Genomic DNA, 19,683 nt, shown 5'->3' with positions numbered 1-19,683 from the left:
TACTAGGATTGGTTATTTATTCTTATATAGTTGAAAATTACGTGAGAAAAGTTACCTAAGATACGATTTTTGGAATGGGGTTAATTTATAATGAAGTTTTATTGTAAAATTACATATCATATGTTTAAATAAAAAAATATATATATATATTTTTTTAAATTTTATAATATCGGTATTTTTATATTTTTTCCTTCTTTCCCAACTCCAAAAACACCAATCAAGAAAATCTTTTGATCTTTGCACGTATACTATATTAAATGGAAGAAACTAAAAAAATTCCTGTGAAAAATATACAGCAAATAAAAAATTGCCAAGGATTCCTTTGTTGTCGAATTTGGGGGGGGGGGAGGGTGAATTATGATGAAATTTTATTATAATACTTTATTAAAAGTTTATTATTTAAACTTTTAATAATATTTAAAGTTTAAAAAACTGAAACCAAAAAGAGTTTAAAAAATGTTTTTTAAAATCAATATTTTTAATCTTTAATCTGCTCCCCCATCACCAATTTGCCCACAAATTGTTTTTTGATTACTTGCACTAGGAAGATAAAAAAAGTCAGTTAAAAAAGTATGCAATTAATAAAAAGGAAATATTTTCGATTTTTGCAAAAGGAGAAATTTTGGGGAATTTTTTTTTAAACGGTAAGATAAACATGCACGCAAGTACTGAGCTTAATATAAAGTACGGTTACGTTGGCAAAATTTTGAAAAAATTGGTCCCAATAAACTTTCTACCACTCCTGGAAATATTGACTGGAAAATTTTACTAACAAATTACGCTGTACACACGAGTATCTGTATTAATTTCATCAGAATCAGTCAAAAATTACATACACGCCGGCACAAACACGAAAACGCACGAACACACGTATATAAGTATGAGCACTACTCCCATTTTTGTTTTCTTGTTTATTTGGGTCCCTGGGACATGAATCGTCGAGAAATAAAAAGAAACCTATATCCCATTTTTTGACGATTCCATGCTTTTCTTCTTAACCATGCTTTTTCTTCTTTTCTTACCATGCTTTTCATTTTTGCTTCTCTGGCATTATAGCACTATCTAGTGCTATGATGCCAGGAAAGTAAAATCTGTTGGAAATTTAATTAAGTACGGGTAAAATTACCACAATTTTTTAACGATTTAAATTATTTACAAATACATAATCATATTCATCAGAATGGGACAGAAGGAAATTTAATCATTTGAGATATTTACACAAACCCTCATATTACCTGAACATTATTCTATTTTAGATCACATTAAATAAAAATTTACTTTCTTTTAATTATAAATTAGGGTCAGAAATAATCACCTGCACATTTATGTTGTTTACGAAAATGAAAAGAAATCTTTTTTTTACGGAAAGATAATAATCATTGTTTATATTCATTCATACTATTCATAGTTCACGTAGCATCTAAAACATTGATGCTACATTCTACTAAAACCTATTCAAATTTTTATTAGTAAAAAAAATAGCATTTTATTAGTGAATAATAGCTACTCCTGGCGTGCTTACGGTACGTCTTCCGTAGCTAGGCCCTCCGGGCGGGTTGTCCTGGCCGGAAATTGATTACCTCTTCATCCCAAGAAGTAAAATACACTTTACTGGTTCTTATTGCCCAGTGTGGACAATTTATATCATCGATTTTCATTTTTCAAGCTACTGCTTTTTCTGGTTAATTTCGGAGATTTCTGGTTAATTTTTGATTTCATACACTTACTAAAAAAAAAAAAAAAAAAAAAAAAAAAAAAAAAAAAAAAAAAAAAAAAAAAAAAAACATTTTTACTTCTTAAAGGAAAGTGAAATTAACAATATTATGATAAGAATTCCCTTAAAAAAATTACACAATTCAGTCAGAGTGCTCTGTAATGGGCTCTAAATAGAAGTATAAAAATATATTTAAAATTAATAAAAATTCAATATTAAATAATAATATAAAACATGAATATAAAAGGTGAAATAAAACATTAGTATTAATAATAAAAAAAAGTGTTAACAGTTTCTTTTTTTATATAAAAATGAATACTGAATATGAAAATAAAATGAAATTAGAAAAGGATAATGAAGGGGGGTCAGAAGAAACAGTTTTCCTTTATATCCTGATTAATCTGAGTAATTACGTTTTAGTTATAGTTCATTATTTTATGAAGAAAAACAATCACGTAAATAAAAGATATATTATTAATATATATTTCGCATATACATCGATCAAAGAAATAAATACATACAAGTGTAAATAAAAAGACGTACAAGTAATACATATATAATAATATAACAAGTGTACACCTGACCACCATGAGACACGTACTAACGAATCGGGATTTTCCGCTAGTGATCGGTACAATCCGGTGCCTGTTATCTGAGCACATTGTACGGGATGACATCACTTGGACACACACAGATATTTTGGTGTTTTATGTGCTTAAAGGGAACGGACAGACACAGATACAAATTTCCTTTAATAGGATGGGATTAGCTCGATGTTGCAGTCATTTACAAGCGTTTTAAAAAAGTTTAAAATCTAATCCTGTATCCAGAAATGATATTATACCCTAATTTATCATAAAATTTACTTAACATTCTAAATAAAATTTGAGTTATTTATCAAAAGTAATTTTTTCTCCAAATTAATATGTAACCTGCGATGAATGCTGAAACGTACTCTACTTTTACATAATAATTATTAATAAAAAATAAAATACAAATTCAGATGAGTTTAATAATAATAAAAAGAAATTAAACGTTTTCAGATCAGGTACAAACAAAACGAAATTAATTTTTATATTGAGTATATTGTCTACCTTTTTCAGCCTCGTCATAAGTAAATCGCTTGAGACGTTTCGGATGAATTCCATTTTCAAAATTCACTGTACGGTACTTCTTTTCCTTATAAGGCTTTATATAGCGTTATGTCACACCCTTTACCCCACTCAAATCGCACACATTATCCTGCTAGTTTTTCTTCCTGTTCTTTAATATCTATCGATTACACTGAATCTATTTTTTTATAATTATGGATTTCCTGTTCTGAGTAAATTAAAATTTTTCTAAAATATTCTTTTTTCCTTTTAACCGACTTTAAAAGGAGGTTATGTATTCCACACGGATATTTTTTTTAATGTTTTTTCGCGCATAAATTTTTTCTTATAAATCCGACTAAATAAATCTTGTTGCAATCGACACAGTTGTTTTTCGTGGTAGTACCATGATGTTGAAATATTTTTTAGACGCAAAAAATCCGTATAAAAATTGACAAAAAAGATTTTTCGCCGTCTGGCGGGTAGATAGGCCAGTGGGAATCATGATATTCAATATGTATGCATCACGTTAGATGATGTTATATGGTCTTCTGCTGGGCAGGCAATGTGGGTTTCTGCACAAGATTTGTAGCAGTGTTATTAGAATTACAAAAAATTCGAGATATCTGGTTTAAACCTTTCAGGCCCAATATACATTATATATAATACACTACATCGGTAGGAATATAATTCTACATACGTGCATCACACTACATGGTGTTGATGTCGATTCCAATTTAAAAAAAAGAAATAATTATATACAATTGTTAATCAGGTTCATCGAGTCTTTCATTTTCAATGGTGTATGTCCTTCTTTTATTAAATGTATTGCATAGTTAGAATCATGTTTTCAGTACTTATAAGAAGTACCAGTACAACTAGTTTTGAAAATGAAATATATTAACAGAAACGCTTTAACAGATGATTTTGTTTTAATGAAGTTAAGGAAGGTAGATAAACGTACTCAATATAAAAAATAAGACTATCTTAGAAGAAAATCTAACTATTTTAATAATAAAACGAAATTAACTTTTTTGGTTTTTAATTATCCAGAATTCTACTATTTTGTGTTTATTGAATTTTATAGTTAATATTAATGTTAATATTTCTATTATAATATATAATTCCTACAATAATAGTAATTTTTAAAAAAGGAAAATTACATCTTTTATAATTGCGTCTAGAAATATTTTATAAAAATTATATTTTTTGAGGGTACAAAAGTAATTCAATAAATACAAAACAAGTAAGATTATTACCTCAAAATAACATTGAATTTTCTTATGGCAAAAATTCAAATTTCATCTTTTAATTATTTCCATAAAAACAATAGTTTTTAATTTTAAAATATCTAAATTTTCTAAAATAACCTTTTTTCCTTTTAACCGCCTTTATTCGATATGGATATTTTTTTATGTTTTTATGCGCACAACCTTTTTCCTATAAATCCGATTAAATAAATTTTGTTGCAATCGACGCAGTTGTTTTTCGTGATCGTACCATGATGTTGAAAATAGATTTTAGACACAAGAAATCAATCTGAAAATTGAAAAAAAAACAACCAATCTGAATTTCTTTGTCTTAAAAATACTTATACAGGTAACAATTATGTTTTTACCTTATTTACTCTTTTACTTTATGCGCATAATTTTAATTACTTTTTTAAAAATCAACAAGCATCTCCAGTTAAACTAAATTTTTACAGACGCTGATAAGCTAACTGACCCCAGCAAAAAAGCAGATTAATTTTACCGATTTAATCGAAATTCTGTTATCGTTGTTATAGTACGTGTTTGAAAATAAACTACGATTGAAAAAAAAAATCATATTACTTTTTTCATTGCTTTTTTCAAAGTTTGTTTAAACTGAGTACATATAAATAGTAAGAATATTTACTTTTTTTATAATGAACAGTAACACCATGGCTTTTCATAACAGCAATGAACAAGAGAGAGCGTATACAATAGCTACTGCTAGTCGCTTAAGTCACAACCACCTCTTGCTAGCTTTTAAATAATTTGAAAGCAGCTATACTAGAGAAGGACGCAATAACGTTACCGTTGTGTTACAGAGTTACCTCGCTCGTTACAAGAGGCGTTATAGAGTAAGAGCCACCGTTGCACCGCAGCCTCTCATTTATTTAAAAGGTTTTCAGTTTAAGCATTTTCATCTTCTCACTGCCTATATAAATTTACATATCTGAATAATTTCAACATCTACTACACCGCTTATACCATAGTACCGACATCTTAAATGTGAAAAATAACACCAACTTGTAAAAACTGCAACTGCTGGATCTGTTAGCAAACTTTAAGGTTATAAAAATATTCTGGTATGAAAAAACACACACACACAGATTCACACAAATAAAAAAAAAAGTTGTCAAAAAAATATTGCTATTTCAAAAAATAAAATAGAAATTTATGAATTACTTTAAGCGTGGATTTTTATTATATGTCAAACGAAAAATACTAGTAACGTACTTATACATTTATCGATATATATTAACCAATAAGATGATGAAACTTAATCGTATAATGAAAAATGAAAGTTAGACCTTACAAAAGTATATATATTTTTATGCGTGTATTCCCTGTGACTAGGAAATCGGAATTTGGCAGGGTACTTAATCTAAAATTGCAAACTAATACCGATTAAAATATTATTTTCAAATTCAACAAATTATATAAATTCTTTATTACAGCAAATTCTTATTTTACACGGCTCTAATTAATTGATTTATATTAGCGTATTAATTAACTGAACAGAATTTTGAATTACGTAATCTTTAAACGGGTTAAAATCTTTACATTTTTTGCTTAAATTACTTGATTGATAAACTTCGTCGTAGTTCTTACACAAAAGATGTTTAGAAAATTTTTAAAGTTAAAACCTTTGGCAACACCACAAAGGGTTTAAAAGAGGGTTCAACTATAAATCTATATCACATATAAATTACAAAATTGACTAATTAATTAATACTCATTAACTAATTACAATATTCTGATATTCTGATACAATAACTGATATTCTGATTGATCGAAAAATTAATTATACACAGGTCTCATACACGTATTATGTATCTCCAAAGTAATATTTTAGTCTTTTTATCTTTCATCCGGAGAAAGACAATATTTTACAAAAAGAGTTCGAAATTGTAAAAGTAAAAGTTTTCGTCACCGGTTACTTTTAATCTTTTTTTTTAAACTTATTACTTAATTGGTATGAATTAGAATTTTATAAATAATAATTTCTTAGTTAAAAATGTTAGTATTTTATAAATAAGTTAAAACAAAATCTTTACCTATATAAGTATTTTTAAGACAACGAAAATCGGATTGAATTATGAGGCTTAATAGGAGAATTTGAATTAGACTTATCAATAACCTCTTAAAATCATTTTCAAAAAAACGTTTGGTATTCTTTACCCAAGCTGACAATAGAACCCACTGGGTTGGTCTAGTAGTGAACGCATCTTCGCAAATCAGCTGATTTCGAAGTCGAGAGTTCTAAGGTTCAAATCCTAGTAAAGGCACTTTACTTTTATAAAGGCACTTTATAAGTAAAGGCACTTTACTTTTATTCGGATTTGAATAATAGATCGCGGATAACGCTGTTCTTTGGTGGTTGGGTTTCAATTAACCACACATCTCAGAAATGGTCGACCTCAGACTGTACAAGACTACACTTCATTTACACTCATACATATCATCCTCATTCATCCTCTGCAGTAATTCTGACGGTGGTTCCGGAGACTAAACAGAAAAAGAAAAGAAAAGGCTGACAATAAAGACTTTTAATTGCACTTTTTACAATCGTAATTAAAGATCATTAGATTAACGGAGATGCTTTAAAGAATAAATATATTTCCAATTTTAATATAGCAAATAGGTTCATAATTTTTATCCAGATGGTAATTTTCATTTTAACTTTGGATGCATAAAATAATTTTTAAATATTTCAATAATCCAATAATGTCCGTTTTTAATATGCATAATAAGTTAATATGTCACACGTTGATCTAATTAAAATCAATACTTTTGAAGGTAATTGAAAAACTATTTCTCCAGGCTAAAAATGTTTCCATTGTTACAAAGGTTTCCAAGCTGATTGCTTGCAAAAATAATGGATAATAAAGAAGTCACATTAGTTTATCTATAATTACATCATAATTCATCAAGTAGTTTTATTTGACTATCTATTAATTAGGGGTTTTTATTAGTCAGCAAATACCAAAGAAAAAACTTATCCGAATCCGTTTTATTGAAATCGTAAATTTCTGAAAATATTTATAATGACTCAGATATATCAAAACAATATATTTATGTATTAAAGTACCCATTTCAGATTAGTATAATATTTAAAAATTTTATAAATTGAATTAGATTTTATAATATTATATGCAAAAATTCTTACAGAGCAAGTCAAAAGTATGGAAACCCATAACAATTTTAAAATCGTTCAAGATAGAATACTGTAACTTTCAGGATAAGCTATCGGTCTACTACTTTACCTTCTGACAAAAAGTAAAATTTCAATTCCTTTTGGGGGGGGGGGGGTGGCGTCTCAGAAGTTGTAACTCAAACATTTTAAATGGTAACACCCTTTGTGTAATACATCATTTTAATGGTCTCTTTAAGACAATAAAAAAAGGTATGAATAAAAAGTTGGAACGATGTCTGTACCCGAAATGGCAGCGGTATAAAGTTTGAATTTTGAAAATTACCAAATTTTGTAAGTTCAAATAATGGAATTAAATAAAGATAGATTAAACTAAATTAAATAATAAATCTAATGTCATACAATTAAAACTTATTTTAAATTCTTTAAATAAAATTCTTTAATTAAAAAAATTCTATTTTTATCACAAAAAAATTGTTTCTGTTCGTCTAGTGAGTAAATAAATAAAAATATAGTCACCTAATCTTGTTGATCAGCTGATCGTTAAGGTCTCTTACCATAGTTGGAAAAATTAAGCTTACTTTATTGTTTTGTAATATTTCATTTAGAGTGTTACATTACAATAATGTTTGCTTCTTATGAGAATTTATTTTGATCGGTTGGCTAACTGATTTTTATCTACCTTTACCGCGTTTGTAAAAGTCACTTTCGTTATTTACATCTCTTTTACCTTTTTGGTAATTGTTTTTACTGTATTAAAATTTTTCAGTTCTCTGGTCCCTTGGATGCGTTGTCAGATAATTCTGTAATCTTTTTGTTGTGTTTTTGGTGTTTTTATTGGCGGTAGCGTGTGTACCTTCGTCAGTCTGAGCGTTTCCAGTGACAAATTGCGGTTGCTGTTTTGCATCTTTTTTAAATAGACTCATCACCCTTCTCTAGTGTACAAGGCTTAGATTTCTACGGTCGTGTACCCGCCTCATCGCGGCGAAGAGGATGGCAACGACTTCTGGTCGTAAGTACCCCGTGACGAGTAAGGGAATACTCTCTTAAGTCCTACTCGCGTTCATTTCAGAACAAGGGCCGTAATAAATAGTTATTTTATAACTGATCCAGAAGCGGCTAAGTGGTAGAAAGAGTGATAGGGGAATACAGAAGGTCCCCAGCTGCCCGTAGCTCGCTGCGGGTAGTCGTCACACCTTGGACTTGCCCAATTTTTTCACTAGGAGGAAGACGCAAGCGTTTCGTTAGTTAGATGTCAAAACAGGATACAGAATCTACGGCTGCCTGCCGTTGTTGAGGTGAAAAAGTCCAGGCGGAAGAGGAAGCCGGAGCCAGTTCCTTCGACCTCGTCGGAGGAATACAGGGTTACCTACCCGAGTTGAACCTAATATTTTGTTGGAGGCGTTGAAAAACGACGGACAGACCAGGAAGTTCTGCCCCGCTGGTCAAGGCAGCTCAGGGCGACCTGGACTATCTCGTAGAATTCTTAGAGCTCCCCGGCATTGTGGCCTCAGGTGCGAGGAAGACTATTCTTCCTCGTTTAGCTAAAATTCGAGAACCTTTCTGCTGTGGTGGAAAGGTATGAGATTCTACCCTCCAAGGCCAAGGAGGTTAGAGTAGTTCAAAAGCGGCTCCAGCTTCAGTACTATGCAGGCAGGCACTATGCGGAGGTAGTGCGTGGCAAAAGAGAAGCCAGTCAGGCCAAGAAACCCAAAGTCTTGTTCGTGAACAAGCCGGAGGGTTCACCGAAGACAAGCGCTTTCTTGAAGAAGGACTTCCTGGTTGCCCTTCGTGACAGTAGGAACTGCTTTCCGATTAGGAATATTAGAGAGACAAACAAGGATCTAGTGGTTGTGGCAGATAATAAGGAGACGGTCCGCGTCATCCAGAACTCTCCTGTTGTGAAAAAGCTTGAGGTCAAAGTTGACCTCAAGCGTGGTCATAGGCCACGGGTCATAATTTATGACATTGACCTTAGCCTGTCTGATGAGGAGGTTCTGACTCTGATCAGAGAACAGAATACCAATTTGCATGAGGCTGCGTTCAAACAGAAGTGTAAGTTCATTTTCAAGACCGGAAAGCGTGATGCCGCTCGGTATCACAGGTTATTCAAATTAGGTGGTGGTCTCTTCCAGAAGTTCTTGTCGGAAGGTAAAATTCATGTTCAATTGCAAAATTTTTATGACTATGCATTGTGGGCTGCCAAATCGGTGCTCCTCCGCAACAGACTTCTTGTGGGTCGTGGGTTCCTTGTATCCTACCTTAAAGTGTCCAACCTTGCCGCAGTTGAAGCAGCATTGAGACCTATCAGGGCCCTGACATTTAGCAGCCATATGCCACTCGTCTCAACATTTATAGCACCTTTCCTCTTAATGCTAAGGGACACCCTGCAGGAGACCCAATCCACCAGTATACCTTTCTTCAACCCTTCTTCAACAATATATCCGCCTGAGTGTTTGGCACCATCAAGTTCGTCACCTGAGAACCAGAGTAAGAAGGCCGCATTTTTAAGGATTTCTTGTGTTCTTCTAACCCAATGAGTTCTGCAACAGCATTTACAACCCCCTCCTCCTCCGAGGTTAATGTCTTGATCTGGCTGTCTGGTCTGTTACATCAACTAAAAACGACTCCAGCTAGCTCAAATTTACCTGATATTGCGTAGTTCCTTGGTCGTTCACGTTTCCCAGTATACTATAAGGGGATGTTACCTGATTTCTTTGCCATTACTTCAGGTTTTCCCAGGGCTTAGTGTTAGGACCTATCTTTTCCTCTTTCTTCACGTGGATATTCTTATCATAACCAATGACGCAGCATTCATGGCCGTTGATGATGATCTAACTCAAACCTCAGCTAAGTTGGAATTAGACCTTGTTCCCGAGTGAGTGAAATGGAAATTCCAGATGAATCAAGCAAAGTCAATTCGTATGACTTTCTCGATGAGAAAGGGTGGCTGCCTAGAAAACATGGAAAATGGAATTGTCCATATCTAACAAGCTATTATTGTACAAAGTGATCATAAAACCGATTTAGACATATAGAATCCAAATTTGGATTACGACAAGTACTAGCAATATAGAGAGACTATTCAGCGATTCCAGAATAAATTCGTGAGATGCATAACGCACGTTTACTCGTTCGGAATGTTCGTTTGGAACATTCCAGTCTGTTCTTTTGGAACGTCCAAGTCCATGAGTACTTAGGGTTACCGTATGTTCGGGAAGAAGAATATCTCTTACCAAGTTCAGAATAAATTTTAATGATCATGTGATCTGTTAAACATCTTGGACAATGGCGAAGATGTTAAACTGTTAAAGCTGCTACATATATTGAACCTAGAATCTACAGTGATAATCAAAAAGAAGCTTTCATTCTTGAGTTGTACATCACCTATGTATTTATGTTAATATTTATAACTCTTTATGTTTCTGGTGCCATTTGTTCTTACGTTTCTTTTCTTCTACTTTCTAAATTTATTTGTTTTAATGGAATTTTCATGGATGTTAGTACCTAGTTTTGTTAACTTTATGATTCATGTACTGTTTTTGATTTACGATTGATGTTTGTAGAATGCTTTCAGTTAACGTGTTTCAAGGATACTCCTTCACAGTTTTTTATTATGCTGCAATGTACTTTTTGATTTGTACCTCCAAAACTGGTAGTGAATATGATTTGAGATTATAAATAATAATCATAATAATAATATTAACAATGTTCCTACTATTAATTCATCAATCATACAAGAAAAAGTTGAGAAATATACAGAACAATTTTCAAATATTTAAAAAAGTATCAGATAATATTTCTTTTATTTATTTATTTTCTTTTTTGCCTAAAAAGTGCTGTTGATTATTTTTTTAATTATTACAGTTAAAAAAGATATTTCTTTTATTACAAAGTTGATTTCTTGTAAGCATATTTGTCATCCCTTTTATTTTTATCTGTGATCACTCTGAAAATAATTTTCGTATCAAAGTTTAAAAAAACCTGCATTACCCAAGGAATCATTCGTGTTTACAATCTACATCTTTTTTAATCATGGAATATTCCGTCAAATAAAAATATTTAGTTGTCACTTTTTTCATCCTTGTTAGTGAAGACAGAAAATAAACCTAGTGTAAGAGAAAAAGAAATACAGAAAATGAGAAAGAAGAGGCAATATTTATACAAAGAAGGAGCGGTTGAGATGTTAGATATTAAGGCACGGGCAAATGATGTAAAGGATGCAAGAGAACATGAAGTATATCACAGTAAGGAAAGGGGAAAATAAGATTACGTACTTCTTTATAACGTTCCATTTTATTTTAGATGGATGAAGTTATATAAACGAAGAGACTGAGAGGACCGGAATTTTGCAATCCAACTATATAGACATTCATTACGAAGTGTTCTCAAGCTCGAAAAATTTACAGTAGATATAAAATTTATTAATTAAAATTATAGTTGTAAATTTAATTTGAAATTTAAGTTTCACGGATACTATAAATTCGATAAATATTTTTCATATACTAAATTATTAAAGGATTTAAAAAATGCACTTTTATTGAACATCAATATTCAGTAATCACTCCATATTCCTTCTGTTGCAACAAGAATATTTCGTTAACTTGAGGTATTACTGTTTAAGTAATTTGGATAATTAGCTGAGATTAGTTGAAGTTAATTTATGAATTAATTCATTTAGTTGAATTTAATAAAAATAATATAACAAAACCTTTCTTGGATGTTGCTGAAACTGATCGTTAATTCGATAGAGCTCTCTTTTCTTTCTCTCTTTTAGTTTTGATATGTCCGCTAACCAATTTTCTTGCACACTAAATCCAAAATTTTACGTAATTTTTTCTATCTCCGTCATTAGGTTTAATTTTTCTAAATTAATCGTGAAAAACTTTTATTGAAAAGTCAAAAATATGTAGATTATATTAAAATACAAAGTGTATAAATTGCTAATGGCATGAATTATTATTGACATGGAAAAACTCTTATTTATTCTGGTCATAAGCGTAATATTAAAAAGTCTTTAATACAAAATGCTTTAAAAATTAAAAGTTTATAAATCCTACGTGTTACGAGGTAAAACATTTCCTTTTTTTAAATTACTCTTCTGTCACCTTTTTACAGTTTTTCTGGTAGTTGAGTATACGGAAATACTTTTTTTTTTACTTTATAAAATGTAAAACTCTGTTAATATGTGTACGAAATTACTATCTTTTTAACTTAACTGTTAATACTAAAAATAATAGCTGAATTTATTAATGTTTATAGTTAGACTGCTGTGTATAAAGTAGTAAAATTTGCGATTGTAGTTGTAGGCATCGTAAAAATAAAACTAAATAGTATATAATATAATTCTAATCATATAGATCTAAAAATGTTATCATATAAGAATCCAGCGGTACATATAATGACAGAATTCTTCAACAGATTACGATACGAATGAATCTTCCAAATATTAATTAACAATTAAAGTTTTACATTTTAATCAACCGAGTCCAGTAAATTGATTTCACGATCGATGACGGAATTTTTTCGTAGTAAATACTTCTGGCTGATCATTCGCGTAATTAACTAATCATGCATGTATTCATTCAAAGTTACATCCGTTATCATTCTTCAATTTCTTGAAGTAGGACGTATTAGTGCTTTATATAACTCTATTCAAAAGTTATAAAAACTTTATGTATTGTATATATTTCTTTAAAATAGTTTTTTTTGTATCATATATCAATAAAATTTTCTATTATCTATATCAATATGTTAGCACAGAGGAGTAAAGCCGTAAAATTGGCAGATCATTAAACTATATAAAACACATGCGCGCGCGCAGATATATATATATATATATATATATATATAATTAAACCAACATAATGAAATAATTAGAATAATTAATTAAAAAATAAACAATACTTACGAAATATAATTAAATTAATATCTTTGCAAATTTAAAAAATAAAAACAGCTGTTGACCAAAACATATAATTTTAAACCATTCTCTTTGAAAAAAATAATCAACTTAAATCATTCTAAAGAAATCTAAAATTTCTAACTCTTAACTGTTCAATATGTCCTAATGCACGCTTCTGATGCAGATGTGAATATGCAGAGTTAGTCTGAACCTTAAACCAACCAAAAAAATATTTCTTTTGATGAATAAATTGTAGGGAAAGGGATAATCTTTTAATATTTTCAATTTTTTTTGTATTCTATATTTATAAACAAATTTGCTTTTATTCCATTTTTTCAATTTGCCAAACGAATCCAAGTTTCGAATTTCTTAACAAACAAATTTATAAATGTCCGATATTTCGGCGGGTTTTACTACAACCGTATAGTTATCATAGATAACAGCCAACTTTCTACGAATTTTTCAAGTTATAATGTAATTTTATGTACTGTTATGTAGCTTTCTGATGCACGATTTTCTGTATTTAATTTTTCTTTATGCTTTACCCGATCTTTCTTCTCTATTATTCTTAAATAAGATTATTGTTTTATTAAATGTTTTTCGATGTTTTCTGCATGTAAAGAGGTTTTTCTCCAACCGGGATTCAACTGTAACATTAATAAAATAAATGTTTCTGCAATAACCGAAGAAATAGGTGTAAATCCATTTTTCTGCATGCAAACTAAGAGGCACGTGGTTTGCTCAGTAAATTATCAGATTAAAAGCGACCATTTTATGTTGTATACTAAAAATAATCCTTGGTGAAACATTTATCAATATATGTACTTTTTCTGAAAATATTAACTGTCACCAGTACTTTAGCCAATTCATCTTAATAGCAAACATCTGATTGTTTACAGTTTTATAGATAAATTACAAAAAAAAAATAGATTAACGAATAAAACGTAATTTTTTTTTTGTTATATTGGTTTAATTTTTTAACAAATTTTTCCACATGATGAGAAGTGCCAAACACAGCAAAAATATAGTCATATTATCCAAGTTTCTCAACCAAATCCTAATTAAACTAACATATATAAAAATATTTTTTTTAATTATTATTATTATTTGGTTACTTTTAAAGGGATCGGCTGCAAGAACCATTAGACTTACTTACATCATAGCAAAATTTCTGTATAGATACTAGGTTCTTAACGCAGTAAAATAAGATCTATCTACACACACCGTATAAATACCCACGTACATATACACATACACATACTTTATTCTTAAGCTACTTTAAAATATCATTTCACAAGGTGTAAGTTGCTTTATGCAATGGTTGACAACACGCAAAAAATAGATATCAGTCATTTTATCACTATGTAAGAACCTGAAAAAATAACTTAAAATATATAGATAATAATTAGTAAAACTGTTATTTGACTTATTTGACTGCATAAGGTGAAGAGGTCTTCATCCAGTCTAGTTACTAAAAGAAATAAAAACTTAAAACTAACTAAAATGTATTACTTAAGATGTAAAAGATCTTATACAGTTTGAGACAGCCAAAGGATAAATTGAATAAAAAAATCTCTAAATCCTATTTATTAATTCACTTTCTCGCAAGAAACGATTGATAATCTGTTCAATATTCTGTATTATTTTCATCCCCCAATTTCAATTTCAAGTCAATAATCTCACTTGAATCCCAATTTCAAATCGGTTTTAGGGTGGATAAAAAACACTCCTTACCGAGAAAGAAGTGTCACAATTAACACACATAGGCCTTTCTTTTCTTGATAATAGACACACAAGAATATATTTTGTATGATTTTTGCGTAAACGAGTCAGAGCGCCTAGTTCTTGACGAGAGAGAACAGAATTACGTTCCCGGTTGAATGCAATATTTATAACTATTTAATTCGGTTGTCAAGGATCTCCCTTCTCTTAGGGCTTCTATCTTAGCGCAACTCGTTATACAATTTTTGACATTATGGATTCTTACAAGAGTGTTATTATTATTATTATTATTATTATTGTTATTTGATAATATTGCAATGAGAATTTTAATTTAAATAATATATATTTTAAGTAAAAGACGTTTGCAAATTTTTTTATCAAGATTTCAGTATAAAACTGAAATAAATATATTAAGTTAATTGATGAATTTCTTATTATTTAATTCACCATTATCCTGTTTATTAAAATGCGCTTTAATCATCTAAGCCACGAATGAAATATTGAACTATGTTTATTCTAACTCTGAAGAATACGATAAGCCTGGCATATGAAATTTTTTGAGCAACTAAATAAGAATTTAAATATCAACATATTATTAAATAGAAAATGTTAAAGTATAAATAAAAAAAAAGCTATATCGGGAAAATTTTAGAAACTTTTCTGTGGATGGATTCATTTAATTTCCTTCTCTGGAAATACAATAAGTTATTTATTTGCAATCATAACCTACAATAGATTACTTTATTAAATAAATCTTTCTATATTGGTTGATATTTTGTTTAAGCAATGCGATATTTAGCTACAATCAATAGAAGTTAAATAACCAAAACAGTTTTGTACTGTACAAAACTAAAAAAAAACGCATTTGTTTAAATAGTCCTCTCTTTGGTTCCAAATAGTGACTAGAATATTTTTTTAAGTCCATAATAAAAATTCATATTACACAAATATAAATATTTTGACAAGACTAAATTAATAAGACAGAAATTAAAATCTATTATTAAATATTACAATAAAATCCTTTCATTTGAAAGATTCTGAGGTTGAAATCCCCATCAAACTTGGCACTTTTTCACAGTTACAAATCTAATTTTACATTACTGAATAAAGAAGTAGAATAACTGTAATTGCACGAAGGCCATATTTAACGGAGAGAGAAATATAAATAAAAAAAATTAATAAATAATCGGTAAACAAATCAGGTATAAGCTACCCACTTTTACTAGTAGGTATATACCGCAAATTTTATTCAGAAAAACACATTATCACTGACATTAAAACGATCAGGCATTACTAAATAAATGCCTAGAAGTAACAATGTCCAACAAATTTTTTTTTGCTCAATAACAATTATAATTACAATCGGCTCTCCTGTGGAGCCATAAGTAAGGTTCAACAAACAGAACTGACAGTGGTCTCATGATAATAGGAGATGAAGAAGAAATGGATGGGAAAGTGAGGAATCCAAGAAACAAGTTGGGTGAACATTTGCGGTTAAAACTTTAAATAGAATTAATTCTAGAATCTCATTTTCTCCTCTATTAAGGTTAAGGGTGGAAAACATTTACAGATCAGTAAATTGACCTATTAAAATATATATATATATATATATATATTTATACAAAATCATTTGTGAATATAGATTACTGTGGTTCCGATAAGGACATCAATATTTAACTTTCAAGAAAATTCAGAAGAAATTTATGGAAAAAGAGACTTCTTGAAAAGTCATATTTTATAATATAAACATATTTTTACCGCTTGTTTTATAAATTAAATATACATATATTTTTTTATTTATTTTTTTTTAAATTTTACTTACAATTCTACAAGTATATTTTTTGAAGATAAATATTATTTAAATATTAATAACATCGGTATAAGGACGATAAAATAATACTGACTAAAAAAGTACTTTAAGTTAGAGCACGTGTTACAAAATGGCTCTCATAATCATTAGTTGGTTATGGGTAACCGCCTTGAAGCGTAACATCGTCGGACGGAAAGAGAAAGTGTGACGGTTGCTATGTGATAAACGAGAGACAAGAACAGTAGCCCGAAGCAATCATGATAACGTCACAGATACATGCTCAATCCCTGTGAAGATAATGACTATGAGTGTGTGCGTTTTTGATAGAAATATATATATATATATATATATATATATATATACACTGCTCAAAAAAATAACCTAGCAACGTAAAGCAGAAACTCAACGACCCAATGCGCAGTTAACTTAGTCAAAGTCAAAACTAATTAACCTCTCTTGCAAACAGCAATTAAATAATTGTTAGAATGTAGAGAGCACATTATTATTTAATAGGTATTTTTTATTCTGTAATTCAACACATACTGAGTAAATTGAGACTGGTTAAAATGTCAGTATAGGAATGTATTTACATTCAGTGTTATTTTGTACGCATGTGTAATTAAAAACTTCGAAAGCTGATGTGTATATAATAAAATGTAATTTTAATATAATTCAAATATACCTAAGTCAAAGGATTTACACACAAGATATTTTTATATTTAAGATCCTGATTTGAAGAAGACTTACTCATAATTTCCTAGAGCTTTCCATAGGATCTAGGCTCTAGATCATAGCATGATCTATGCCTTTTATTTGACTGTTCTAATACCACACCTACAGTTTTATTCTTGAGATATCTATACAATTTTTTATCGTGAACTAATCAAAATCAAATATTAATTTACTATCAGGGCCCTTTGCGGCTTTGCTTGCGCTGTATTCATAGAACTTAAATAATTGGAAATAGTTTTTTAGTAATTATGAGTGGGCAGTTGCTCGCAAAGGTTATCGCTATTCCCTACTTACAGGTTAAAATAAAATATTTAGATAAAATGTGTTCCTAAAATAAAATCTTTTTTTTATGAAATCAGAAGTATATATGAACTATAATCAGAAGTTGTTGAAGAACTACTTTACTCCCAGATAAGCAATGTCCAGGAGATTCATCATTCTATTTTTTGGCATAACAGATGTCACATTTTATTAATGTTATCTACCTGTTCTTTCAAATTCATATAGTTAATTTCAGGGTGGTAATTAAAAGTTGATTTGTGACCTCACGTATTTCTTGAAGTTTGAACTCAATTTTAAGCTGAGCGTATACGTTGCAGAGTAATTCTTTGAGAACGGTCTGGCATAGACTCAATCGTCTAAGATCATAAATCCTATTAACCGTAGAAGTTTTTCCTCCTATTTGTGACCTCACCGAACAAGGCATTATGAAAATATTAATATCAAATTGAAAGTCAAATCTATGCCAATTGGTGTATGGCTAACCTGATGGAATTTCTTTGATATTTAAAAATATACCAGGTACTTGCTCGCGTTAGGATGAGTTCTCGAGGGTCGCCGCCAGATTCAATAATGACATTAAATTTAGTAAAACACATAATAACATTTTTAAGACGTCGATATTGATACTGAAATTCAATATTCCCCAAAATTTTGTTAAATATATAAATAGCCGTTATTAAATAGCCATAATAATACAAATTGATCAATGTCGACAATAGCATTAAATTTAGTAATTACATAATAACTTTCTTAAATCTCAATTTTGACGTAGACAAGATCGATATGGGCAATGTTTATCGATACAGATAACATTAAATTTAGTAAAAGAAGTTCTTAAGTTATTTATTTATACTTTTTTAATTTATGATTTATATAGTAGCGAGATTAGTGAGGTTCGAACATGCCAGAGGTCATAAGGAGTCCAACGGGCTGGTTTAGAGGTTAACTCGCCGTCACAAATTAGCTGATTTCGAAGTCGAGAGTTCTAAGGTTCAAATCCTAGTAAAGGCAGTTACTTTTTTACGGATTTGAATACTATGACGTGGATACCGGTGTTATATGGTGGTTGGTTTCAATTAACCAGACATCTCAGAAATAGTCGACCTGAGATTGTACAAGACTAAACACTTCATTTGCATTCATACATTTCATCCTTATTCATCCTCTGAAGTAACACCTTACGGTGTCCGGAGGCTAAATAGAAAAAGAACTGGTTACAAAAAGCAGTAACAGGAAGGTTATAAAAACCTTTCTTGTTATCCCAAACTCAGAAGTTGGGTTTGTCAAGGAAATTTTTTGGCTAACCCAACTCTTGTCAGACCATTGCACATTCAACGCCTATCCTGCAAAGAAAAAGAGAAGATTAGACTCGAGGTGTTCCTATTGCGAGGAGGAGGATTCTGTAAACCACACATTTTTGTGGCAGTGGTCAGAAGAAAGGCAGCAGTGCAATGCGATAGTACATAGGTTAAACACCGAAAACTTAATGAATAATGCTTAGCAAGAACTCGTGGCAGCAGAGAAGACCTGCGCACCAAGATGGCGAAGGACGGGTAACAGCATTAGCTGTTTTGCAGGAGAATGAGGAGCGGGCAGCTTACGCAAGGAGGTAGTTGGGAGCCCCGAGGGGTCATCGCTGCTGTTGAGATGTCCAGAGCTTTCCAAACCATCCGTAAGAGATCAACATGAAATGCAGCACGTTCATGAGTTTCGCTGTGAGACAACATACGCATTGGGGCTGTTGTAAAAGCCGGTGCGAACCCCACACTATCGTACAGGCGGACAATGGCTGGCAGAGCTTTTCCCACTACTAAAGTAAAAGAAAGAAAAAAGTTATAAAAAGAGTTTATTGTAAAGAAAGTAGTACCAAAACACAATCCACGGGTTGGTCTATTGGTGAACTCGTCATCGCAAATCACCTGATTTCGAAGGCGAGTGTTAAGGTTCAAACCCCAGTAATGGTTACTTTTATACCGATTTGATTACTAGATAGTGATACCGTTGTTTTTTGGTGGTTTTTCCCCTG

At 30.5% G+C, this 19,683-nt stretch overlaps 1 protein-coding gene across 1 annotated transcript in view; it reads right to left on the bottom strand.

The window, feature by feature from the left end:
• The window catches only part of LOC142320908 (limbic system-associated membrane protein-like), a 1,137,362-nt gene that overhangs the window by 741,600 nt on the left and 376,079 nt on the right, over nt 1-19,683 (bottom strand). The gene's annotated exons all lie outside the window — the stretch shown is intronic.

The sequence above is a fragment of the Lycorma delicatula genome, chromosome 3 (genome assembly GCF_047948215.1).
Source record: "Lycorma delicatula isolate Av1 chromosome 3, ASM4794821v1, whole genome shotgun sequence".
Classification (NCBI taxonomy): domain Eukaryota; kingdom Metazoa; phylum Arthropoda; class Insecta; order Hemiptera; family Fulgoridae; genus Lycorma; species Lycorma delicatula.
This window is presented reverse-complemented; position numbering and strand designations above follow the sequence as displayed.